General features: G+C 49.3%; 1 pseudogene across 1 annotated transcript in view; it reads right to left on the bottom strand.

Moving 5' to 3' along the window:
* The window catches only part of LOC144772306 (alanine--tRNA ligase, mitochondrial-like), a 444,475-nt pseudogene that overhangs the window by 86,696 nt on the left and 330,770 nt on the right, over positions 1–27,009 (bottom strand). The window contains exons 14-17 of the transcript XR_013599714.1: positions 25,383–25,520; positions 16,629–16,738; positions 14,973–15,085; positions 2,875–2,997 (exon numbers count right to left, since the gene is read on the bottom strand). The product of XR_013599714.1 is annotated as an alanine--tRNA ligase, mitochondrial-like (transcript). The remainder of the gene's footprint in view (positions 1–2,874; positions 2,998–14,972; positions 15,086–16,628; positions 16,739–25,382; positions 25,521–27,009) is intronic.

Genomic DNA, 27,009 nt, shown 5'->3' with positions numbered 1-27,009 from the left:
ATACCGCTGAAGAGTGAGTAGTGTCTGAGCTTCTCACAGAGGGAGATCCCAGAGAACACAGATGCTTTGAAGAGGGCAGCGGGCATGTACGCTCACATCGAACCTCCTGCCTTCCTGAAATACAACTCTTACATCCTTTCATTGTAGCTACCTATGTCTCATACTCCAGCTCTATAACACAACCATCTCTTTATCATGGCCTCCATTGTAACTTATCCTCCAGTTGGCTTGGAGAATTATTATTTTTTACGAAGTTTTATATAGAGCGAACTTGACCCTGACCGGGCATCAGAGCGCTTTACATAGCACCAGTTACGTTACATGAGGACACACATTCATTTTTGTTAGGCACTGGGAAATTAAGTGATTTGCCCAGAATCACAGGAGGTTCAGCGTCATTGCCGAGACTCGAACGCGGTTCCCCAGATTCAAGGTCGACCGCCCTAGCCATAAGGCCAACTCCTCTCCTCCATTGATCTGGTCACGGAGACAAAGTTTCATGCATCCTCTCACCTACACCTTGGCTGCGGCCGGAATTTTGCGCTGGTGCTTGACATTCCGATCGCTGGTGTGGTCATGACGGCTCCCGGACGTCATCAGCACACGCCCACTGTGACGCATGATGACCGGGAGCCGTCATCAGCACCGAAGGGGTTAATCAAGTAAACCCAAGACTTAGGTGACTGACGTGACACCGTGGTCTGGATTTCAGGTAAAAGCATGAAGGAGAGCAGATCTTAAAGCCATCTCATTAAAGTGATGCCTCATGAAAGTTCAAGTGTTGCAAGGCTGATATCACTTTACAAGTTTCAAATGTGATAATGCACGGGTGGTTAGTTATGGTGTGCCTCACTCACGTTCAGTGTCCCAGAGTCAAGAACTCCAAATATCAGAGTACTGGCAGCTGAGACAGGCACATGGGGTTGAGCCCCCCCCACTGTTAATGGCGGCCACTGTTAACTGTGCCCGGACCATGGTTCATCACGCATGTAAAGTGACTGTATGTGGGGAAAGATTCTCTAAACCCACCAGCCTCCTTCACATGTACAGTGTGTATAAAAGAGCAGGGGACACAGCAAGGACACCACCTTTAGCTGAATCAAGGCTGTTACTTGTGCACACCCTCAGCACAGGTAAACCCCCTTTCCCATGGCTCCACCCCCCTCAGTGGATCGCTGAAGTCTAACAGACAGCAACATTCATCTAACAAATAGAAGGGCGGGTTCAGCTCCTTCCCCTGATTGGATACCGGCTACAATTTGTAAGGCATCTGCCATCCAATAAAGGGAGGTGGAGACGGAGACCTGGGAGAGGTGGCTAGAACCTGACAACACCTGTTTTCGCGCTATGCCTTCCCCGCATCCGGAGCTCCACCACCAGTGCCTTGTACCTTCCTTGTGCATGTTGGTGGAGCTGGGCTGCCATAGACGAACCCTCTGTCAAATACTTATACACACCAAAAGGAGTAGGGAGTGAAGATCGCGGTGTAGTGATCCAGTGGTGGCACGTGCTGTGTGTTCTAATACTGCCCTCACTCACACAGGTGAAACCCTAATCCTCACATAAAGGAACTTCCTCTAGAAAATTCATGGATTTACGAGTTTACCCCAAAGTCGTGTTAAAAATGGCGGTCGGCGAGGCGAGAACCCCTGTTGTCACACTTACTCCAAGGGTGGTGCTCCTCCTAATCGGTGCTCGCCTGCTTCCGCCGTGTAGGTATGCCTACAAGTTCCTTTATGTGACGATTAGGGTTTCTGACACCTATGAACCTCAACCGGAGGTCAGAGCACTACATAATACACTGGGACCGGTAGAGTCCTGAAGAAGGCAGGCGTGACCCTGAGTACTGGGCACATACACACGTCCGAAACATGTTGACCATGTGTCAGTAAGGAGGAGTGTAAGGAGCACATTATATCTCCCTATAACACCATCCTTCACGTTTCTAATCCTGGCCGGAGGGTCTAGGAATATAGTATAGGTATAGAGATACCTCTCAGCTAGTTTTAAACTCACATCACACTGCACTTCCGGCGTTCCCAGTCACTATTGAAAGCATTGTTTTCTCTCTTTTATGTTGTGTTTGTCTTCCCCCACCCTAGTGCTCCACCCCAGGCGTTGGCTGTGCCGGGGTGTATTGTAAGCAGCCCTATGATGAAGCATGTCACAGACATGTGTGAGTGAGGGCAGTATTAGGACATACAGCACCTGCCACCACTGGATCACTACACCGCGATTTTCACTCCCTACACCTTTTGGTGCGTATAGGACCTTATATGATGTCAGACAGAATCTCTTATGCCGACTGGATGACAAGCACTGATAGAGGAGATGATATAGATCATTGTGTTAGTGAGACGAGGCTGGTCCCACTTTCAAACCAAAACTGCTAACCTCTGAACTATGCCTTGTGTTCATTGCACACTTAGCAGTCTCACATTCTTAGCTTGGCTGTGACTGGGTTTGCCAATAAATTATGAAATTAAAAAATATATATCCACTAGATGATGACCCAAATAGTGTTTAACAAAACTGATAACAAACAAGATATGCTGATCACCTCCTTCTTTTATGAGCAGAAAAATATGGCAGTGAGCAGACAGCCAGTGATTGCCCTGTATCCCCCGTATCCTGCATCCCCAGTAATAGGGCGCTCGACCTCGGACCTGGGGATCTGGGTTCGAGTCTCAGTAATGACGCCAAAACCTCCTGTGATTCTGGGCAAATCACTTAATCTCCCCGTGCCTAAAATGTGTGTGTGTCCGTCCTCATGTAACGTAACTGGTGCTATGTAAAGCGCTCTGATACCCGATTCGGTTCGGGTCTAGTTTGCGCTATATAAAACTCTGCAAAAAATAAATAAAAAATACTCACATCTGTCAGCACGCCCACTTCCTTCGAGAGCCGGTGTGCCTCCAGCAGGGAGGGGCTTCTGGTCTTCAGTCGCTGTGAGATGGACTCCACTTCCGCGGCCAACATTTGACCATCTTCTCGAGCCTAAAGAAGGTAAAGAAAAACTCAACAAGAAATCATGCCTTATGCACAACAAGGAATGCAATATTTACATTATTTAGGAATTTTCCAATTGAAATGTATCATCTGTAAAACTGCAAGCCATCGGACATTGATTGTTGTGGTAACTACTCTTCTTGGAGGCACAGCAGGAGCATACTGGAATTAAGTGCAGGAAAATAGAAGATAGACAACCAAGACAGTGACGGTTATCTTACTGTGAAGATGAGACATAGGTCAAGGTGGTGGAGCCGAAGGGGAATTATTGTCATTGTGCATCATTTTAGAGAAAGTTGTGAGATACATGTGTGATGGAGAGGGGACATAGGTTGTGAGTCCTTTCTAGGGGCGAGGATATCCCAAAATGTGGAGAAAGGAGACTGGATTGTAGAAAGTGAGACTTACCAAAGAATAATGCTTAGGGATAGGGGAAATTACAACAAGGTTACCCTAAGGACACCCCAAGAGCTGATTCAGGCGCCAGCAGACCATGAATGAAGGTGAAAACCAAGGTGTTGGAAAATAACAGAGGCAGGTAGCAACATGACAAAAAGAAGGCTGCAGAGCTAGAGGGGTAACACAAGTAGGCCTGGGCAAAGCACTACGCTACGCTTGTGTAGTTTGCGAAGTTTGCGCAACTTCGCACTATGCGAACTGCACGTAGCACAGTGCGAACACGCGTAGCGTAGAGCAGGGGTCATTTTTTGCTTGCTCGGGGTCCTCAACGTCAAGTTGGCGACCGCGAGCAAGCAAAATGACATCCTGGCGAGACCTTTTCCTCTTTCGCGATCAGCAACATCAAGTTGCCAATCGCGAGCATGGAAAATAAACCTCCCTGCGAGATTCTCAACGCGGGGAGGTCTGGTTTCTTATTGCGAGTGGTCGCATATGCTCGCGACCGCTCGCAATGAGAAACTACCAGTCCGCGTTGAGAAAGCTGCCGCTCGAGGAAAAATCTCCTCGAGCGGCAGAAAACTACAGCTCGCACTGTGCAAGATGCCGTTTTCAATGATTGCAAGGGTGCCGGATGCTTGTCCGCACTGTACAATCATTGAAAACGGCATCTTGCACAGTGCGAACATGCTACTACGCAGTTCGCATAGTGCTACGCGTAGCTCGCGTAGTGTGAAGTGTACTTTGCGTAGGTTTGCGAAGCACTACTTCGCAAACTACACCCAGCCCTAAACATAAGTCAGCCAAGTATCTGGAGTAGCCGATGAGGTATGTTTCTGATGTCTTATTGAGGGAAGTTCAACACATACATGCTACACAGCTGCAGTAAGCCGGATTCCCACGTGTAGCTTGTGAAATATAGATCTGGACAGAGTGGGTCAAGTGGAAATATGTGGTATGGGGAAAGATACACTAGAGGGGTGGAGGGTAATGCTTCTACATGGATGGAAGTGGAATTTATGGCGTCGATTACTGAAGCTGGGGTAGGATTTTTCAAGAAATGGTTTTGCAGAGTGGGAGCGTAAAATTGACTGTCACTGGTAATGGAGTTTACCTAATGTCTTCCAAGATACACACGGGATCCAGGTTAAAAAAATTATTTGTGGGGTCCCAGTTCACATGACCTAACTCTGGATATATAGGGGGAAGAACGTCAGGTAAGAGCAGAGTACAGCAGGCTTTTTCCCTTCTGATACGTAAAAAATTTATCTATTTAAGGATTGGACACTGCTTTTAATTTCTTTGCCAAATCTCAGCTGATGCCCTCTCTGCACAAACATCTTCCCCCTGCTCAGACGCGGCCCTCTGTGCTCCCTGACACTACTACTCACCAGTGGCGGCTGGTGGTCTGGGAAAGTGGTGAGCAAGAACACTTGCGCCTATTACCCGAGAGTGAAACGAGCCAGGCAGATATCTTCTAGAAAGGTTCAGGGGGTTCAAACCTGCCTCCCTATCCAAACATTTTGAAAAAGATGGAGTCAAAAGTGCATTTTAAAGGCAACATTTTCACATAAGTTGGCCAAAGTCATGCTCAGAAAGGGCAAACACAAACACATATGAAAGGATGGATCTGTTCATATGTGTTTATTATTATTCTTTATGTTGTGAATGTGATATTTCTGGTATTTCATCCACCCAACAAATGGATGATTCAGAAAAAAGAAAGTAAGAAACGTCTCCTGGCTAATGTGAAGTTGTGAAAGGCGTTTGGAAAACTTAGCGGAGTGTTTGAGACAACATAGATAGGTAAGATTCCACACCACAAGCTAAACTATAATATATATGAAAGACCAAGAAGAAGTAATGACCTAGAGAAACAAATCCAGGGAGGGTCCAACTTCAGAATGTTGCATGATAATCCCAACTGACATCTATCAAGACTGTGCAAAGAATTGTCAGTCATGATATAACGTGGTTCTAGGCTAGAAAGAGCCATCGGCTGGTAGTAACTGAATCATAGCTCTTGCGTACAAGTTGGCTGATGGCAAGAAGGATGAACCATCAATGGCCAGAAGAACGAAACATTCAATGGCCGGACCAACCCATGAGACAACCACAGTGCTGTGCAGTTGCATCAGGCCAGATCTACCCGAAGAATGAATGTCCTTGAACACCAGGGTTTACAAAAATATACAAAACAACCTGCAGACATCTTTTCCACCAGTAACCTAAGGCCACATGCACAAACCTTTTTGGTGGTCGCAAATGGATCGATTAGCAGAATCGGCATGTTTGTGAACGTGAATAGGCTTTTGGGGATGTAGAAAGCCCCATTTACGATTCGGTAACCTATTATCCAATTGCAAATTGGGTTGCCAATTCTGTATTAAGAAGACGCGTGTTTAGGGCGTCTCTTCCTAATACCGAATCACAGCAGTATGTGTGAATATTTTGCAACCAAAATGAGGTCGCAAAACATAAGCAAAATACCGCCAATTTCAAACTGGTGGTCACCCACTCACAGATGACTTGTGATTCACTAAGAATTGCAATTAGGAAATTGCGATTCTGATGTTTTGCACATGTGGCCTGTAGAATCTAGAATAGTTTTACAACCAGACCATACCAGTGTGAAAGAAGACAGCTTACTGAGGCTGATCTCATGGAAAATCACTGGCATCAAGGGAAAGGCAAATGCCCTGGACACAAGAAACACTCTAACAAGCTTTCCAATCTCTGCAAAAAGGCTATTTGGATCAACATTCTAAGGGCGATCAAGGGATGCATTATAATGGATGCCAAGAAAGGCAAGCCAAGAAGCAGGGACCTGGAGTGGCGTACAAGGTAGCAGCAAGTCCAAAAGGGAAGGTGTGTCCCAGATCACACCGGCTTCATCCCATGCAGCGAGTGGCCAAAATTACGGGGAAAACTTACATCAGAACACTACACGTGTATCACAGAAGAAAGTTCAATATCCCAAAATGTGTACATAAATATCAGACTTTTTAAGAAAGAAAACCAAGCAGGCAAACTGATGCCCTGTGGTGATTTTAGTACACAGGTGGGTGACTGGGTAGGAGCAGAGCTAGAGTAACAGCAGGTCTGGAATGCAGTCACTATGCTCCGCTCCTTAGTCCTCAGCAGGCACACTACACGTTCTTATCGAACCGTCACCCACATGCTAATAATCTGTCATGTATCATCATTGGGTGCTCACAACCAGGCGGACTCAACCTCGCACTGGGAGGGAGCACTTTGATATTCTCTATATTCTTAGTAAGATTTTAGGACAGGAAAGGTTAAAAATATCTCCAGGGAACCCTAAACCAATTCTTGAATGCGAGGGGCTCTTTGATATGGTTAATAACGTGACACAAAGAGGCATTTACTGAGCCGGTGTGTCTATTCTAGGTCGCCGTGTTTCATCTGCTTCGTAAGATGTGCAGATTTCACCAGGATCTCCGAGACCCTTGTGCTCCAAACCTATTCTGAGCAGGAGTTATGCACCCGCACGCACTCCATGCAAGATCAAGAGATAGTAGATAGTGTAGTTTGTAGTGTCCCGGTGTGGGCCTGTATAAATCACACGCTGAGACACATACGCTTACAGTGGTGGTTAGTTACATACTGACCACGCCCAGAGCCCTGGGCTATTTATTTACTCGGTGGCGCTGCCGCGCTCACGTAAGGGGGCTACCAACACTCAGCACGCCTCAGGGGGAAACACACATGAGTCAAGGGGAGGGGGCGTGTGCTGCAGTGGTACGCCCCACTGGCAGCAACACTACATTCCTCCTTTACCTAGGGATAAAAGAAAACAGGAATATACGAAACATTCAAAAGCTCAAAGTCTATATCTCAAAGTCCCTCTGGTCGGTGACCATGTTGTAGTCAGGGGATGGCAATGTCCATGTGATAGCTTACAAGATGTCTCTGGTTCAGTCTCTGGTTAACCTGCAACATGATATAACAATTTAACTACAAAACAGAACAGTCTTACTTCAGTTCTCGGCGGGGTCAGCCATCTCGATCACTTCAACGCCAGCACTGTGCCACAAAGTCACGATATCGTTGGGAAGGCTTTGGGCACGGACGTAGGCTGTATCTCGTCTGGCTTCGGCTTTCCCCTGTGGCTGCAGGTGGTTCTTCCATACTGCTGGGTTCCTGAGTGGTGGAATTCTCCACGGATCTCTCTGTGATCTGGATGCTCGGGACACCGTCCTCTGCTTGGTTGGCGGCAGTGTTGGTTTCCACTGAACTTGAGGGCCGATGAGGAGGGGCCGGGTACCACTCATCTTGGTCGCAGTCTATGTTCTCCTCGGGCACTTGCTTGAAAAATGAAGCATTTCTAGTGACGGACTCGCCGTGCCTGGTAGCTGTGATCATGGTCCCATTTACCTCCAGCACAGTCCATGGGTCTAGTTCAAAAGGCATTCGGAACTTTCCTCCGGGGTGACGGTCCTTCACTAGAACCTTATCTCCGATTTGTATTGGACTGTCCATTGCTCGCCTTCGTCGGGACGCCTCATGATTGGTCTTGGTGCGCTGCTCCATGGACCGGTTCTTTGGGTGAGGGGCGTGTTCCCACATAGGGTGGTGCGGGATAGTGTCTACTACGACTCTGTTGAAGGAGAGCCGGCTCGGAGAGACTCCTGTAGTGCAATGTGGGGTCAACCGGTATTCTCTGAGGAACTGGTAGATTGCTAGCTCCAGACATTGGCCGTCGGCGACTGCAATCTGTATGGTCTTGTTCAAAGTCCTCATTAGGCGTTCGACCTCTCCATTAGCCTGAGGCCACCGGGGCGTGATCCGTCTGTGTTTGATACCTTGGCGATAGTCCGTGAACTCGCTGCCGTTAAAGGGGGGCCCGTTGTCGGTGCGGATTTCTTTCACGAGCCCATGGGTGGCCAGTATCTTTTCGAACTTCGGTATCACTTCCCACGTTGCGGTTGACGACACGATCTCTACCTCCGGGTACCGGGAGAAGTCATCCACCACCACGAGCATGTACTTGCCTCCAGGGAGGCTACCGAAATCCGCGCTCGCTCGCACCCACGGGGACGTGGGGCCCTCTTCGGTCACTATTGGTGCCGGAGGGTTCGGGAGGCTCGTCGCTAGACACACTGGACACCTGTGGATCACTTCCTCCACCGCTTTGTCTAACCCTGGAAACCACACCTTGCTCCGGAGCCTGTTCTTGGATTTGACGATTCCTTGGTGCGATCCGTGTGCCAGGACTGCTGCTTGTTGGGTCAGACTGCTGGGCAGCACGAGACGAGGGCCACGCAGGAGGCACCCTTCCGGGGAAACGGACAGTTCGTGTCGGACTTGATACAAGGCCTTCAAGATGGCTTGGGCATCCAAGGTGCGGAATGACGCCGGGCTCTGGAGCGCCTTCCAGTCCCCGCTCTCTATGGCATGGATCGCGATCTGGAGGCAATCATCGTCCTTGGTGGCACTAGACACCTCGTCCAGAGACATGGGACGTGGTCTTGACCTTTCGACAATCAGTCGGACGTATTCCTTGGTGTCTGCTGCTTCAGCTGCTTCTGCATCAGAGACAGGTCGGGCGTGCCTCGATAAGTAGTCCGCAGGGTTGCGCGAGCCGGGCCGATACTCTACTGTGAACTGGAACTCCTGCAATTGCAGCACCCACTTCTCGATCCGTGGTGGAGGGCGGGAGGAAGAGCCTTGGAACAGGGGTATTAGGGGCTTGTGATCAGTCACTACTGAAAAAGGGTGTCCATAGAGGTAAATGTGGAAATGGCGGCACCCCCACAGGATCGCAATGGCCTCCCGCTCTATTTGGGAGTAGCGTTGTTCGGTGGGTGTGAGGGTGCGGCTGGCATATGCAACGGGGGCCCACTCCCCGCATGGTTGACGTTGCGATAAGACGGCGCCCAGGCCAGTGGGGCTGGCGTCTACAAGCAGTTGTGATTCGTTCTGAGGGTTGAAGTACACCAGCGTCGTGTCGGCTGAGAGAGCCGCTTTCGTGTTCTCGAACGAATCCTGTTGGTCTGGACCCCATGTCCAGGCGGTGTTGGATTTCGTGAGATCCCGGAGTGGTCCAGTTAGGTCGGACAGGTCCTTTATGAAACGCCCGCAGTAGGTCACCATGCCCAAGAAACTGCGGACTGCGGTCACTGAGGTGGGTGCGGGCGCGTTGTGGATGTCTTGGACCTTCTCTGGGTCCGGGCCTACTCCTTGGTCGGAGAACTTATACCCGAAGAAGCTTATGTCTCTTTGCAGGAACTCGCACTTGTCTTTGTGGAGAGTCAGCCCTCTCTCTTTTAGGCGGTCGAACACTGCGTGGACGCGCCGGATGTGTTCCTCCAGAGTCGGGGCATGCACCAGGATGTCGTCACTTACGTTTAGCACCCCGACGAGGCCTTGAAGGACATTGTGGATAATGTTCTGAAACACTTCGGCGGCGCTTGAGATGCCGAAATTTAGCCTCGTGTATCTCCACAGGCCAGCATGGGTAGAGAACGTGGTGATGGGGCGTGAGTCTGGGTGAAGCGGGATCTGGTGGTATCCTGATCTCAGGTCCATTTTGGAGAACCACTTGGACCCTGCGAGCTCCCCGATGATGTCGTCAATGGTCGGCGTTAGGTGACGTTCCCTCTTGATGGCCAGGTTGGGGAGTCGCATGTCCACGCATATCCTTACCGCATCGGGTTGCTTCGGTTTTTTCGCTACCACGATGGGGGACACCCACGGGGTGGGCCCGGTCACGCGTTCGATGATCCCTGCTTGTTCCAGCATTCTCAGTTCAGCTCCTACCTTGGGTCGGAGGTGGAACGCGATCCGCCTGTGTCGTAGAGCGACAGGGGCCACGGATTGGTCAATGTGGAGCTGGACAGGAGGCCCACGGAGGCATCCGATGCCCTCGAACAGCGAGGAGTGTTCAGTGACCAGATTATCCAGGCCTTGAGCTTGTACGGTCAGGGCAAAGTGTATGAGTCCAAGTTCACGTGCCGTCTTGCAGCCAAGGAGGAATCCTGACCCTTCTTGGGACACGTAGACTTTTGTCTGCAGTTGCCTGGCGTCGTGGGATATGGTAGTTCTGAATACCCCGCACAGGCGTAGGGGCCGCCGAGTCCCGTAGGCAAACACCTGCACTCTGGTGGGGTGAAGGGCGAGAGCGTCCACCAGGTCCCGGAATACACTGGCCGCCATGAGGTTTATCGTGGCACCGGTGTCGATGAGGGCTCTGACCGCCTGGTCGTGGACTTGGACAGTGCACATCGGCTCGGATGATGATGCGGCCGTCAGGGAGTTGAGCATGCGCACCACGTGGACAGACGCGGCATCTTCTTCGTCGTCGTCCATATCGCTGCCGGGTGACGTGTCCGGGAGTGGCGCCACCTGTCGCGCCCTCCTGGGTGGGCCGCTGAGCTTCTTCCGTTGAGACGACAGACAGACACTCGCGAAGTGGTTGGCCTTGCCGCAGGCACTGCAGATTTTCCCTTGAGCTGGGCAGGCTCCTTTGTGCGGAGTGGCACCTCCACACCACATGCAGTTTCGATCTCGGGTGGACTGGGAGTGATGGGGCTGAGTGGTCTTCTGAGGCCTCGACCGGCTATCTGGACGTTGCGTCCTGACTGCGCACACTGGCTCCGATTTGATCTTGACGGCCGGGCCTGGCTCCATGTGGGCCGCCCGGGCTTTGGAGAGTTCTTTGGACCGTCCTAAAGCGAGTATGTCTCGCATGGGCATGGCGTCCGTTTCGAGGACTCTCTCTCTCAGCTTCAGAGATGCGCACCCCTGAATGAACTGGGCGCGAATTTCGTCTTCCGCGTCCGGGAGTGTACACGTGCTCGCCAATTTCTTAAGGCGCGCGTAGAACACATCAACCGACTCCTCGGGGAGTTGGCGCGCTTGTCGGAGCAGGAAGCGTTCGTAGTCTGCGCTGGTGAAGGGTTCGAAATACTTGGTGATAGCATCCCGCAGGGTGGCGTACGTGTGGGGCGGGTCGCCTTCCGTGATGTCCTTGGAGATGTCGTGGATTGCCTCTCCACCCAGGTGAAGGAGCATCGCCCTGCGTCTCTCCACTGCGACCTCAGCCGCAATAAAGTAGGTCTCCAAACGTTCTACCCACTTTTTCCATCGAGAAGCCTGGGAGGGTGGCGTGCCGGTGATGGAGAAGGGCTCCAGGGGGGGCACATTGGCCATGCTGGCGGCTGGAAGGACGAACGGGACACACCCACAGCACCTGTGGGCAGATGCGGGTCACTCAGGGCCACACAGGCACAACAGGAAGAAGCAGGCACCTCCGGGGCACTTGCAGGCTCCACTCCGCTAGATGCGTGAGGAATGGCAGCCTCCCGGCCTTGATGACACGCCAGATGCGTGAGGTAGGGCCGCCGTGTGAGCCGCGCATGCGCGGGATCGCTGGGTCGACGTGCGGGCCTGGCGGCTTGCAGGGAGTGGATTGCGGGCCTTGGGCGGCAGTAGTGAGGCGGAGGCAGGGCACAGGGGCAGCCGTGTGGAGCGGCAGGCAGCAGCCCGTACCTTGTGGAGGCCACGTGGGTGGGCCGGACGGCAGCGCCGGCAGCCGGCAGGCAGGACGACGTGCAGAAGGTAGGCGAGGCAAACACTGGATCCTCCGCCGCTGGAATCCTCTCCGCTGGGGAACGGGCGGGCCAGGCGAGGGCAGGAGACGTGGTCGAGGCTGCGGGGCGGCCTCAGAAAGCAGGGAGGCGCACCGCCGTCAGGAGGCGTGCCGCGGGGCAGCGGGGCCGGGTGCGGGTGACCGGCAGGGTCACGGAGCAGTAGGGCACGCGATGAGCAGGGGGCAGACCCCCTCGTCGCCAATGTAGTGTCCCGGTGTGTGCCTGTATAAATCACACGCTGAGACACATACGCTTACAGTGGTGGTTAGTTACATACTGACCACGCCCAGAGCCCTGGGCTATTTATTTACTCGGTGGCGCTGCCGCGCTCACATAAGGGGGCTACCAACACTCAGCACGCCTCAGGGGGAAACACACATGAGTCAAGGGGAGGGGGCGTGTGCTGCAGTGGTACGCCCCACTGGCAGCAACACTACATAGTTGAGAGAGTACCCAACCCTGCCAAACAGGGGAGTCGAGTGAAAACTGGAGATTATCCACTTCAAGAAAAGCAGAAGGAACACAGAAACGGAATTACGTCCTATTAGAATACTGGGGATTTGCAACAATGAAACCCGAGCAGCACTCTAAAATGGTGGGGTCTCTAATTTTAGAGATACCCTCATCTATAAGCAGGATAAGTGGCTGGTGTGACTTAAAGTACATGCAAGAGCTTGTGTTCACAGGATCATGCAGTCCCCTCATTATCCAAGTGTATTCACACCGTGCACCACAGATCCACACACAAAGAGGAGAGTAAATCCATCAACGCAAGCCACCAGGCTCCTAATGTTTTCAGTGGGGCAACTGAGATTATCCAGGCCTCATGAGAGCAAGTGCGGGGGATCAAAGGTCACACACTGTACAAACGTGGACGAGATAGCCCTACATTACAAGCAAAGAATAAATGTGCCAACAAATGACCCAGGGGGATCACTTACTGCACCAATGCTCGCCAAGAAATTCCCAACCTAGCTCTGCGGATCGCATCTCCCAAATGACGTGGAGGGGCAGCTCGAGTGTAATGTGCGTTCTGATGATCAGTGACACCTAGAATCGTTTGACAGAAATAGCTCCAGGCTGGCGTGGATCACAACAGCCATCTTAAAATAGGTTTAATTGCTCAAAATAATCATGTTATTGCGATAATTTCTATTGATAGATAAAATTCATTGTCCACTCTTCCAGAGTTTGACTCAGAGATGAATCACTAATAGGGATTCCCATAATCCAGAGGAGAAAGCCTAAAGTATACACGCAAACAAGAAAGCGCGTGTCAAGGCTATCAATTTATAGGTTTCAAATGTAAGTGCACGGGTGGTCAGTTATGTTGTGCTTCATTCACGTTCAGTCTCCAAAAGTACAGAACCACAAAGTCGGAGTACTGGCAGCTGAAACGGGAATGAGGAGTCGAGCCCCTCCACTGGTATTGGAGGACACTGTTAACTGTGCCCAGACCATGTTTCATCATGCATGTAAACTGACTGAATATGTCTCTTTACCCCGCAGTCTTTCTCCCCGCAGGGAATCACAACGCGGTTGTTGGATGTTGGAATAGTAAAATGTACTATTCCAACTCCAATCAGTGCGGACACTACGGAAGGTGTTGGATTTTAAATCCACCACATTCGCCCACCCCCCTCTGCAATTCGTTGTTCCGACTTGCGGAGTAATGGTATGCGGAATCACAACGGAATCACAACCGCGTTGTGATTCCATGCGGAATTCCATGCGGGGAGATAATTTTGAGGAAAACGTTGTTTACCAAATTGACTCATTCGTTGGACTGCCCAAATGAGTATGGATGTGGCAGCCATCTTAAAATTCTCTGTGGACCTGTATACACACATGCCAGGCTGGACCGCTGCTCTAACGAATATGCCCTGTAACGTGGAAATGGGCCGGCCATTTTGATATTCTCAGAGGGGTACCTAATACTGCTCAGTGCAATATCTTTAACTACATTTTGGAAGCAACATAGTAGTCATTTAGAAGATTAACTAAATATTCCTGACATCTAAAATCAATGGAAATAGGATAATGCGAGGAATGCTAACTCAATACGTCTAACAGGAAAAATAAAAAAGATAAAATCAGTGTAATCAAACAAATGATTATCACTTTTGGCATTTCCTTTTAATTTCCCAGGAAAGAATTTGACAAATTGAACACCCTGACGAAGGGCGAGAGGCCAGAAATACATTGTGAATGGGCATGCTATTGATTTGTAAATAAAAAAAATGAATTGTGGAAACATCATAACCATAAAAAAAGGAATAGAAATTGGAATGAAGGTCTAATTCATATTTGCATAGATTGGATTTATTTGATTACTAGAAATGAACACATGAAGATCTTGATGTAACAGCGAGCACATCAATAAAAGTATTCAATTGAAAAGGAGAGGTATCATTAAATAAATCAGAGGAGTGTGACAAGGGATGGACACCACCCAGAACTGGGGATATGCAGTTTGGGAATATTGTACGTTCCAACTCAGCGGTAGGCAGTTCTTAGGAGATAATCAATGCTGAGCAGATCAAAGATCTGAAAGACAGCAGGGGGCAGGAGAACAAATCAATGGTGGGGCGATCAATGCTCTGAAGGACATTAAGGGGCAGGAGGAAAAGATTATTATGGGAGTTAACGAAGTAGTTTTATTGGACCTGCTTCAGAGATCTGTGTAATCTACAGGTAATTGTAATGTTCTTACGTCGTAAGCGGGTCGATGTGCTTGCCCCGGAGACACATGTGTTTGCTGAGGTTTTATTCAATTGTCTGACATAGATCTGTGGGTGAATGCAACTCCTTCAAAGACATGTGTATATACTGTACGCCACAGGTTACCGCGTTGCTTCCCGGCCACACTTCCCCCAAATCGGTCTTCTCATTGCTTAGTTCTGTCTAAAATCAAATGGGACGTGGCGTGCTGGGAGTGCCCCCTCAACTCACCTGCGAGGCCTGCTCTCCTGTAACAGCGATGAGGCGGCTCACTCCCTTCACCAACTGGCGCTCAGAAACAATGACCACCCACGTCCCCCACGGTGCCCGTCCGCAGCAGGTGCCTGAAAGAGAGACGAAGTGTAAAATGCAGGGAGTCAGGCGCAAAGAAACTGTGGGGCCGATTCACAGAACTAACATTAAGACAAAATCCTAAACTTACTACTTTTGGTATTCACAGAAGTTAGGATTTTGTCTTAAGTTTGTCTTAAGACAAACTTAAGACAAAATCCTAACTTAAGTCTGTCTTAAATCTGTCTTAAGTCTGTCTTAAGACAAATTTAAGACAAAATCCTAACTTAAGTCTGTCTTAAATCTGTCTTAAGACTGTCTTAAGACAAACTTAAGACAAAATCCTAACTTCTGTGAAGACCAAAAGTAGTAATTTTAGGATTTTGTCTTAGGTTGGTTCTGAAAATCGGGCCCTGTGTATGACAACAGTGCAAGAGATCGGATTCAAGTGCCCCACCGTGTACACATTGGCTGGGTTCGTAAGTGGGGTCAGGCGAGGATATGTGCGGTACCTCCAAGCACAGCTTAATTCATCTTACAGTGAGCACAAAACCAGTGCCCCAACTGTGATAACTGGTGCAAAATAAAAGCAGTGATTGCATACATTAGTCTCTATACATTTGAGCTAATATAGAACTGGGTGCAAAGTCAGAGTCTGGCAATACATATTACTGAAATTGGGTGTGTTTTTGCTTTCAGTTATTTATTTATTTGAAAAGTTCTATAAAGCGCGAACAAGACCCAGACGGGTATCAGAGTGCTCTACAAAGAGGAAGACTAACGTTGACGTGAAGAAACAGTATAAGTACAATACAATAAGGCAACATAAGAGGAACCTGAAACATAAAAGTAAATGTGGGTGCTAGGGGAAGACGAGGTAGCATGTGAACAAACAGGTAAAAGCCCTACTAGACGGGGCCGTACCGTTTAAGCATCACACTACGGCCAAAGAACGACAAAATATATTTCAAACCCCCAGTAAAAATGATTGTCAAGCACAGATTTTAAATCACAAAGTGAAAATGACTGTCAAGCACGAGAGGGAAGTGTCTAGCAAATGACATAGAGGCTATTGCTGATTAAGTTCATCCAAAAGTAGCCATTTGACCTGATTTTTGTATGAGGCAGTCGAGGGGTTGGCTCTGATCTCCGTCGGAAGGACATTCCAAATTCTTGGGTCCAGCCCTGAGAAGGTGCGATTGCAAGTTCTTTTTTTGTTGAATTTAGGTGGTTTCAGTAGTGGGGTATTGGAGCTTCTTAAGTTTCGTCTGGAACCGGAGAGCACAAGTTTTTTTGCCGGGTGAACGGGGATATTGAAGTGAATGGCTTTATGTGTCAGATAGGCTATCTAGAAGCGGATCCTTGCTTCAATGGGAAGCCAGTTAAGTTGAATTAAGTCAGGTGTAATATGATCATGCTTTCAGTTAAGTTGAGTGTGAGTATTTGTGCTAAAAGCACAAGAGAACATGCAAGAGCAGAAAGACAAAACAACAGGCTTTGTTTAGAGCTTTGCAAACAAACCAGCAAAACTCGCACACTTCGTATCATGCGGCAGAATTTATTTGCGAAGGAGTGGTGGGACTGAACTGAACTTACGTGCCACAGCAGAGCTCCACAGATGTCTGTGTCCCAGCCTGGGAATTGTCCTGTAGTAGTCGGTCCACGGAGAGACCAACTGACACCACCCTGACGGGATCGGGGTACACCTGAGCAGGAGAAGGAGAGCAGAAATAGAGAAAGAAAGTTACTAGTGCACAGGTATTATTAAAAAACAATAAACAGTATTTATGTGTATAACCCACAAATCCTGATAACGACACAACCAGCTAAACCGTTATGAGACACAAACTGCAGAGAGCGTGAAGGGTCGTGGAATAAACTAGGGTGTTACTCTTGAGGGAGCCAGAGACTTGAACATGTTTTGCAAGGCAATCACATTACATGTTATCGCCAAAGGGTAGAGTCAATTACTTCATCAGGCTTGTCGCATCTTTGGTACCACCCAGGAGCTTACAATCCCTCCTGACACTTTTTTTCGGAAAATCTTTTTTTATTATCCCTCCTGACACTTGAACGTCATCTAGCAAGTCAGGAAGGTGACTTAGGCAGCTCGTAGGAGGCGAAAACAGTATTTTTGTGTAATTGACAACCGTTTGACCTAGAAAACATGGCTCATTTTGATGGCTACAAACAAGGGGTGGGCGGAATTTGCGGAATTGCATTACACAAATCTCCGCGAAACGGTAAAAAATCTCCGCGAACACGCAGAAATTCTGAAAGCATGCAGAATTGCTTGTTCGCAATGCTTTTTTCCTGTTCGCAATTTCTGTTTGCGTGCTCGGGGGGAAATCTCGCGAACACGCATTTTGAGAACGCTAACAAGCAAAAAATTTCGCGAAGTCGTGGAACGCAGAATTTTGGGCTATTTCGCGTTCTCTGCGGAACGCACAATTACCCAAATTCCGCAAGCAAAACAGAATTTACCGCCCAGGCCTACTGCAAACCAAACTTTTTCAGAATGTATACTATTATTCCCAACTTTGGCTAACATGATTCAAGAGGGTAAACTTAGCGGGCAGGATTGAAGTGACACAGAAGTGATTTAAGATTAAAAATGTAATAAAACTGGAATGTGGTCTTCTGAAAGACGGATAGGACTGTGGCCACATTTGGACTCTCTTCAGAGCTTTCTATACTGTGGCACCCTCAATAGTATTTGTGATAAACAACTTCATTGCCTGCTCCCTGGACCTAAACACCCAGCCCAATCAAATGCACACTTGGCACTTCTTGTCACTTTTCCACGGGTGCACATGACTGCAGCGGCCGAGTGTGAATTGATCATGTGGATACTGTGGTCACTGCACCCGAAGATCAGAGCTCGTCACGGTCTGGGCACACCAGGGGAGGAACGCATGCACTTGCTGGTGTAACACCATTTTTACTTTGCAACTAGACACCAGCTCATAGCTTTTAATCATAATGCCGAATCTCTCAAGACTTGCTTTTCTGTCCCAGGAGTCTTATTTCAGACATACCTATCCAGTTGGTACACTCAACAGAACACGCCTGTTGGACTTGGCCCTTCTGGCAGGTTCACCCCTAAACTTTTTGCCTTTTAAGGTTACATCATTATAGTGATTTCTGGTCTTTGCGCACTTTAACACTGTGGCGCAGTGTAAAGTGCGGGCGCTCTCTGAGTGCGTGTGTGAGATTGGCCTGCCCTCCCATAGGAATGCATGGGGAATGTGTGTGTCCATGGTAGTTCCTGATGCATGGGGAGTGCAAGGTCGAGTTTGGTATGTGCGAACTCATGAGATTGAATGCAGCGCAATAATGTGTGCAGCGTTCATGTGTCTATTGTGAAAGTGCCACTTCTAGAAGTTGGCCTGTCTGTGCAGTGACTGTCTGGCTTGTGATTGTCTGGATTTGGCTGGTGTGCCTGGCTCCAGGAGTCAGGATGGGTCTGCCCCGGTGGTGAATGGGAGATCTGCATGTTGATGGCTGGGGAGGAGTGCACCTGGAACCTGAATAGGGCTGGGCCTTCCCTCCACAATGCTGGCTCCGCACCCTGTGGTGCGACTGACGTACCTAGCCTGCCCTGTGAATGGGGAGAGGGGCTGAGCAAAACAAAGTGCTCAGGAACCAGTTGCATCTGGCTCACCCCTTGCCTGCACCCTAGAGACAAAGGAATTGTGTGTATAAAAGGAGGCTGTGACCTCCTGTAAAATGTTCTTGTGTCCTGACTTGAATCTCCCAACGGCGTGCTGCTGCTGGGGCCCAGGGGAAGGCTTGCCTACCTGGGCCCTGCCCAGCCCCTGGATACCCTTCTGCCTGGCCTGAGGTTGGCTGGGAGACTTTCTCCTTGCCCTGGAGATGTTTTCCTGGATGTCCCCGCTTGCTACTGGTACCCCTTTTAGAGTTTTGCCCTTAACAAACTTTCCAGGACCTCTGGCGGCCTCGAAGCGCTTTATTTTTAAAATACTCTGTCATGGAGGGAGCCTACCCCTCCTTGCTGCACTTATTATTGGCAGCGCGATGCTTCCCTTTTCCCCGAGGGATTCCCCGGCTTGGGGATCCCCCCTTGGCTCATTTTTGGCGCGAGTGCCCACCTCGCTTATTTGCCATTTACAGAAACCTTAACGGGTGCCCACCCCGTTTCTACTTTTATTTCACGCACTGCCCCCGCAAAGAGAATGGCGCCGCCGCTGCAGCAAAACTGGAAGCCAGGCCCGCCCCCACCTGACTGGGGGTGGGGCCTGGAGTGCGTGCCTTCCGCTTCCCCCTGCCTGGGGGAAGCCATTTCCGCCATTCCGGTCTCCCGTGCCCAGAGGGAGACCGCAGATGCTGACCGCCACCGCCAGGAAAAGGGAAGCAAAGCCGGCCGAGTCATCCGGCCTGGGGCTCCCAGGAGTGAGGTAGAGCCCCGGGGCCGCCAGCAACCCAGCACCAGTGTGGTGGGGGTCCCATGCAGAGGAGGGAGCCCCGGAGACAGAGAGTCCCGCCGGCCGCCCTAGAAGAGGAGACGCCGCCTCCGTGAGCAGCCGGTGAGTGCAGGCGTCTCGGTGGGTCCGAGGGTAGAGCGGCCCCGATGGGCAGCGGGCCATTCCCCCGTGGCTCTCCCGCATTTGGCCGCATTATTTCCGAGTCCCAAGAGGGGGGACTCCAACGATGGGCAGTTCGTATCTAGAGCCCACGAGGCTCCACGCACATGGGGGCATATTAGAGGGTAAAGCAGCACCGGTTGGCAGCGGGAGGCTCCCCACGCTCCCCGAGCCCAGATGGCTCCCACGAGGCCCCATTATGTTTAAGAGCCTAGAGGGCTCCTGAGGACACATGGTTTTAGAGCCTAGAGGGCTCCAACGATGGGCAAGTGGTTATTCCTAGAGCCAGAAGGCTCCACCGTTGGGGGCATTTATTTCTAAGGAGCCAGAGTGCTCCCATGCACACAGTTATTTCAGAGCCTAGAGGGCTCCCCCCTTGCGCAGGTCTGTCCTAAGGGCCAGTGAGGGCCCCTATCGCAGTTTGATCCACAGCTGCCCAGCAAGTAGTCGGCAGCTGCACCTTTTAGGTTTTCCTTCCTAGGGATATGTTTCTGGACTCAGGAGTGAGTCGCACTCCTTCGCCCCTACTTTGGCCTTCCCCAGCTGCGCAGCACTTAGTGCCAGCTGCCACGTTTAGGCCCTGTGCTTGTCCCTCAGCTGCCCAGCAAGTAGTGGGCAGCTGCTACGTTTAGGTTTTGGCGCAGTTGCGCCACCTGGACACTAATGTGATTTATGTGCTAAATGTGCTTTGTGCGCTAATGCTTTGGGTGTTAGGAAATGTACTGTGTGTAGTATGTTTTGCGCACCCTGTGTTCTGGCCTATACCTCTGAATGTGTCTTCATGCATCATGTTTAAAGCTTCAGGCCTATACCTCTGAATGTGCCTTCATGCATCATGTTTAAATCTTCTGGCCTATACCTCTGAATGTGCCTTCATGCATCATGTTTAAAGCTTCTGGCCTATACCTCTGAATGTGTCTTAATGCATCATGTTTAAAGCTTCTGGCCTATACCTCTGAATGTGTCTTAATGCATCATGTTTAAAGCTTCTGGCCTATACCTCTGAATGTGCCTTCATGCATCATGTTTAAAGCTTCAGGCCTATACCTCTGAATGTGCCTTCATGCATCATGTTTAAAGCTTCTGGCCTATACCTCTGAATGTGTCTTCATGCATCATGTTTAAAGCTTCTGGCCTATACATCTGAATGTGTCTTCATGCATCATGTTTAAATCTTCTGGCCTATACCTCTGAATGTGCCTTCATGCATCATGTTTAAAGCTTCTGGCCTATACCTCTGAATGTGTCTTAATGCATCATGTTTAAAGCTTCTGGCCTATACCTCTGAATGTGTCTTCATGCATCATGTTTAAAGCTTCTGGCCTATACCTCTGAATGTGCCTTCATGCATCATGTTTAAAGCTTCTGGCCTATACCTCTGAATGTGCCTTCATGCATCATGTTTAAAGCTTCTGGCCTATACCTCTGAATGTGCCTTCATGCATCATGTTTAAAGCTTCTGGCCTATACCTCTGAATGTGCCTTCATGCATCATGTTTAAAGCTTCTGGCCTATACCTCTGAATGTGCCTTCATGCATCATGTTTAAAGCTTCTGGCCTATACCTCTGAATGTGCCTTCATGCATCATGTTTAAAGCTTCTGGCCTATACCTCTGAATGTGCCTTCATGCATCATGTTTAAATCTTCTGGCCTATACCTCTGAATGTGCCTTCATGCATCATGTTTAAAGCTTCTGGCCTATACCTCTGAATGTGTCTTAATGCATCATGTTTAAAGCTTCTGGCCTATACCTCTGAATGTGTCTTCATGCATCATGTTTAAAGCTTCTGGCCTATACCTCTGAATGTGCCTTCATGCATCATGTTTAAAGCTTCTGGCCTATACCTCTGAATGTGCCTTCATGCATCATGTTTAAAGCTTCTGGCCTATACCTCTGAATGTGCCTTCATGCATCATGTTTAAAGCTTCTGGCCTATACCTCTGAATTTGTTTTCATGCTTAGGAGGTTGTTTTATCTAGTATGAGTAAAGATGTAAATTCTGCCCGTGCCTGTTGGCACATTGTAAAGTGTGTGTTTTTATCCAATGTGTTTTGGTATAATACAAAGGCTATTTTTTTACATAACCTTGTGTGGAGTTTCCTTTGTGGTGGGCCTTGGGTGTTGTTGCTGGGTGCGCGCGCACACACTTAACTCACATTGCCTCCGAGTTTAGCCCTACTGCTTGTGCTACGTTACCAAGGGGGTGAGCAGGGGTTATCTTGGCGTGTCACTCCCTTGCCCTGACTAGAGTGGTGGTTTCTGCCTGGCTTTGGCGCAAGCCTCAGCCAACCAGAAATCCCATTTCTAACAACGCCTCGATATGGAAAAGTAACAAATGAATACAGTTTCACCCCTTGAATGCTGATGACGGAACCGCTCCGTCATCAGATGCGGGTGCGCTGTGCTGATGACGGAGCGGTTCCGTCATGGCCCGCCCCGCTCGATAGAACGCTCATGCGCGGCGCGAATTCCGCGCCTGCGCTGAGGGTTCTATTGAGCGGGGCGGGCCATGACGGAACCGCTCCGTCACCAGCATAGCTCAACCGACGCTGGTGACGGAGCGGTTCCGTCACCAGCATGCGGCCGCCGCGCGGCCGCCCCGCCCCCTTAGCACTGCGGCGGAATAGCCGCCGCAGTGAAGGGGTTAATGAGGCAACGGGAGTCGTGTGGGTTGAAAAGTAGGGTGTTCTGTTTATAAATGAGGAGACCTTGGCAAGCCTAACACAAAGTTCACTGTGAGAATCAAGCTCACAAAGCATACTCTTTAGGCCAGACCAAACTGGCCACCCACCACCCTCTGCTGCATCACACTTCCTCAGAAAGTGCTAACATCCCGCAGCATTGGTCACCACCTGTGGATAAAGGGGCATTTTCCTAACATTTGCCATCCTCATGTGGCTCCTGCAGACAGCAGACGGCTAGAGGTTGCTCACAAGGGGAAGAACAGGATATTCTGATTGAATACAGAGTTAAATCTGCTCCCATTGGGACTGCAACAACTGCCCTTCTTACTTGGCTCTTTATCAGTAAAGGCTCCATGCCCCAGGGACAACGTCCTGCAAATTCCCAGTTTAGATAGCGCCTAGTTCCAGAGCTAGTCGGTTTTTAAACAATCCACTGTTTCAGGTTAGAGTAATAGATCTACATATTTCGTGAACGAAAGAGAACAAAATGAAATGAAATTACATGAAAAGGGGATTTATAAATCACTTTTAACCTGCAGGGATCAAGGCGCTACAAGACAGGTTTTCTTATGGTTGCATATTCTGTGTTCAATCACAGCTCGTGCCCTTAAAACAGCTCCTAGTTTAAAATTCAAACCTCTGGAGCTACAAATGGAAAACAGACACACTGGTCATAGGTGAAGTTGCTACTTACTGTTACTAGGCGCCGGTTGGGTGGAAAGCAGCCTGGCCATGTCATGAAGAGACTAAGAGCCCTATTTAGAGTTTTGCGGATTGGAATGTCAATGGAATGGAAATCCCCCCTCCATATCAACTTCATCGACTATGAGAAAGTATTCGACAGTGTGGTCAGAGAGACCCTTTGGAAACTCCTCTGTAACTATTGTTGTGCCAGATAAACTTGTAAGAGTCATCAGGAACTCTTATGAGGGAATGACCTGCAAGATACTCCATGGAGGACAACTCACGGAAGCAAGTGAGGACCGGAGTCCGCCAGGGTTGTTTGCTCTCGCCTTTCCTCTTCCTGCTGGCCATCGACTGGATCACAAAGACATCCACAACAAAGAGAGGACATGGGATCTAGTGGACACCTTGGACTCAGCTCAATGACCTGGACTTTTCAGACAACCTGGCTCTACTCTCCCAGACCCATCTGCAGATGCAAGAGAAGATCGACAACGTGGCAGCCACATCAGCACTCTTAGCCTCAACATCCATAGGGGAGAATCAAGATCCTGAAGGCTAGCACGGCCAGCACAACCGCAGTCACACTTGCAGGCGATGCACTGGAAGAGGTTGTGGTCTACACCTACCTGGGCAGTGCACAGGTGGCACAGACGCCAACGTCAAGGCAAGAATCGACAAAGCAAAGGCTGCCTTCATTCAGATATGGAAGATCTGGAGGTCCAAGGACCTAACGCTGCAAACCAAGATGAGGATTTTTAACACCAACGTAAAAGCGGTCCTTCGATATGGAGCAGAAACATGGAGGAGAAAAGTGACCAGTCCAGACCTTCGACACCTTTCTAAGGAGAATCCTCTAAATCTGCAGTCAAAACACCATCAGCAACAACAAGCTACGGCAGCAGACTGTCCAACTCCCGGCCTGCTCAAGAAGAAATCATGAAAAGACGCTGGGGCTGGATAGGTCACACCCTCCTCTGGCCACATCAAACACCACGAGGCAAGCCCTGACCTGGAACCCTCAAAGGAAGAGAGAAAGAGGAAGGCAGAGGAACACCAGGGGTCAGGTCTCGTGGCCAACCGCAAGGAGAAGGGTGACACTGGGAGATAGATTGAAAACAAAACCAAGACAGAGATGGCTGGAGAGTCATGGTGGACGACCAATACCACAGAGGGGGGTAGAAGGCATACGTAAGGAGTGGAATATCTGCCAAGAATTGCTTATATATGCACTCTAAATAGAGCAGATGGGACATAGGTCGATTGTATGTCAAGAGTTTGTAACTTTGGTCTATGGGAGGCAAATCCATGCCACAGTTTCTTAATACTGAGCAGGGAAACATTTACATATGATGAGTCTGACGTGGAATCATTTGCACGGTCATTGGTTATCCTGAACATTAATCCAGTATTTGTAAAGCGCGCAATTATCCAAGGGTGTCAAGGCTCTGGGGGCCGTCGGGAAGATTAAGCGAGCTATTGCCCAGAGTCACATGGTGCTGGACTAACCTGCCGCCGGTTCCGGGGATTGAACCGTGAACCCTGTGGTCCGGAGTCAGGCACCCTGGCCGCTGCACCACACCTTTTCCACATCTTTCATGTATGTCAACAGGAGCGGACCAATATTGGCCATCCCTTGACTACCCCATCTCTATTGATCACAGGTTCCTGCTTTAATGGATTACACACCGGCTAGAGGGCACGTCATCCAGTGCCCCTGGATCCCTTCCTGCACCCCAAAAAGACAGTGACGTCTTGTGCATTATAGAGGAGACTAAAAAGATTCAAATGGCGTGACTCAGAGTTCCATGTGTGTCGGACACGTTTGTGACCACAGCTCCTCATAAGTCGATAAAGTCACGTAATACAGTCCCACCAGAAAACCTTCCCGCAGACTTGAGCTGACTCTATAAGGGGACGGGACTTTAACAGGTGCAGATATGAACAATCATGCTGCAGGGAGAGCGGCAAGCTGTGTCTCGAAGCACAGCATCTTAATGTAAACATTTATGAACACAAGTCACTTTGCTTAGTACATCTCACTCCAGTGCATGTCTTTAGATTGCATATTAAGAATAAAAGAGACTGGTATGTTTCCAGCATGGCCGACACTTCAAATCCTACACTTAGTTATCTGTCGGGCCCCAACAAGGCCCTAGAAATACATCAGTTCTAGTGAAATCAGCAGTATCTCTCTGGTGGCATTAGCTTCTCCTCAGCACTTGGCATTTCCTCCACAACTCAAAAGATTTCTTATTACCACCCGATTGTCTTAAACCTCAGGTGGTTTCCATTTGTTCTCTTACTAATACACAGTGGGCCTTCTCTGTGAATTGTAGAATAAACTATGTGTGGGTGCCAGGCCACTTTCCTTACCTCATCCACCTTCCGGAGTCCCGCAATGCTGTCCACCCCCTTCACCGGCACGTCTGCGGTGTGGATGACCTCGTTCCGCTGAATCACTTCCTGGATTGCACGTTCTACTTTCTGAAGCTGCTGAGGGGAAACTGGAGCCTACAGGAGAGATAGGGGTTCAGATCAAGCCTTTGGGACATATGCACTGGTTTCACATTTAGGAGGTTCCAAGGGAAGAGAGGAAGTGTTAGGCTGATGTCCAGGAGCCCACAAACACAGAAAGGATGGCATCCAATAAAGCAACAACACGGGTAACAGAAAGTAACAGACGCGTGATCGGTCTGCAGATAAGACCATCTCTCCTACTCTGCACAGGCAGTAACCTTCAATCCGGCTTTGGAAGTCTCAGCCTCTGGCACTGTTGGCAGAGTACAGCAAACACATACGACTAATGATGGTCTCAGGTCAGCCTTCAACCTAAGACAAAGTCTAGTCGAAGCAGCAGGTCAAGATAGTCAACATCCAGCTCACCTACTACCTCGAAGACGACAGCATCCTGGACCCCTCCCACTCAGCATTCCGCAGTAACCACAGCACCGAGACTGCGCTCGTCGCCACCACAGACGACATCAGAATCCTACTAGACAACGGCGAGACGGCGACCCTCATCCTTCTGGACCTCTCCGCCGCCTTCGACACCGTCTGCCACCGCGCACTATGCACACGACTCCACGACTCCACGACGCAGGAATCCGAGACAAGGCCCTGGAAAGGACCTCCTCCTTCCTCTCCGGCAGAACCCAGAGAGTCCGCCTCCCCCCGTTCCGATCCGAAGCCTCCGAGATCATCTGCAGCCTCCCTCAGCCCGCGCTGTTCAAAGTCTACATGGCGCCTCTCACACGCGTCGCCCGACACCACGACCTCAACATAATCTCCTACGCCGACGACATCAGGAATAAAATCACCAAACACATTCAACAAAGGAACCTACGCTCTAAAGGAGCATCTCGCCTCAAAATCCCACCATACAAGAAAAAAACAATGGGTGGCACATCCTTCTCTGTTCAAGCAGCAAAACTATGGAACTCTTTACCCCCCAACATAAGATCCACCGACAACCACCTTATCTTCAGAAAACTACTCAAGATCTGGCTCTTCCCCACATAAGCACCATAAGCAAACAGAAATTTACGGCATATCCCTCTGTATATAAGCATTTGTTTTCACTATAGATATGTACCTATCTTTGTGTATTACTTTATAAAGCATGTAAAACAATTATGTTGTTAAGAGAAGAAAAAAAATATTAATAATCATCATCAATAAATAAAAATCATTTTTGGTCTACATATACATACTTCCATTGTACATCTATGTATCTTCCATGTACTTGGATCTGTGTGTCTGTTACTTTTCTCCTGAAAAAGCATATCCAATGCACTACCCTATCTCTCATCCTGTGCCTCTATCAATATATTTAATCTAAATATACTTACTTTTTTATGTGTCTATATACTTTCAATGTACTTATGGATCTATATACTTATCTCTTTCTTCTAATTTAGCATTTCCAATGCATTAGCCTATTTCTCAGCCTACACTTCACTCAATATATCTTCTAGCCCAACCTTCTGACTCATCTCAAACT

Source organism: Lissotriton helveticus, chromosome 8, assembly GCF_964261635.1.
Source record: "Lissotriton helveticus chromosome 8, aLisHel1.1, whole genome shotgun sequence".
Taxonomy (NCBI): Eukaryota; Metazoa; Chordata; class Amphibia; order Caudata; family Salamandridae; genus Lissotriton; species Lissotriton helveticus.
Note: the sequence above shows the minus strand (reverse complement) of the source record. Positions and strands in the feature narration are given on the sequence as shown.